We start from the raw sequence: 657 nt of genomic DNA on the forward strand, positions 1-657 counted from the left end.
TGTGAACAAAACTAATAATACTTTAATATGTGTATAATTATATTTCCTGCCTGCCCTTTCTTTGCCCATCCCCTACGATTTTCTGCTGAAACAAAACATGAAAAGGGCCACTTTTCCCTGTACGGCCTTTGTTTGTGCACATGCAATGTATCACGCACCATCATTTGGACACATATTTTTGAACACTGTCACTTACACACACAAGTGATCGGATTTTCTCACGTATGTCGAAATATTATGAAAACTGGGTCTACAGAGATCATGCACAAAGCTAGTGAGCACACACAGAAACTGGACTGAGCCCATTTTAATCTGGCCATTGAGAAAACAAAATCAGAAGAAGTTCTGTGAAGCACGTTACCTAATTTGCATCCAATACTAAGCACAAGGCAGCAGGAACTAAGTCACTTACATCTCAACAGCTGGACTCTCCCTGGGGAACCTCTGTGGTCTGAGGAAGGTAAACTTGTGCAGGCCGATCAATGCACAAATGGACCAGGTGCACAAACAGGAAAGTGCAGTGAAGAAGGGGGAAAAAATACTGTTTCCGATCACTAGATGGGGCGATTGTATTAGTCTGGTGGCCAAGATCTCAAAAACTAGCTGAGGGAGAAGTGATGAAATTCTCTGTCAGAGCTGGAGGCTGGGCTAGGGCTC

The sequence above is a fragment of the Terrapene carolina genome, unplaced genomic scaffold (assembly GCF_002925995.2).
Source record: "Terrapene carolina triunguis isolate 2854851 unplaced genomic scaffold, T_m_triunguis-2.0 Scaffold1066, whole genome shotgun sequence".
NCBI classification, from domain to species: Eukaryota; Metazoa; Chordata; order Testudines; family Emydidae; genus Terrapene; species Terrapene triunguis.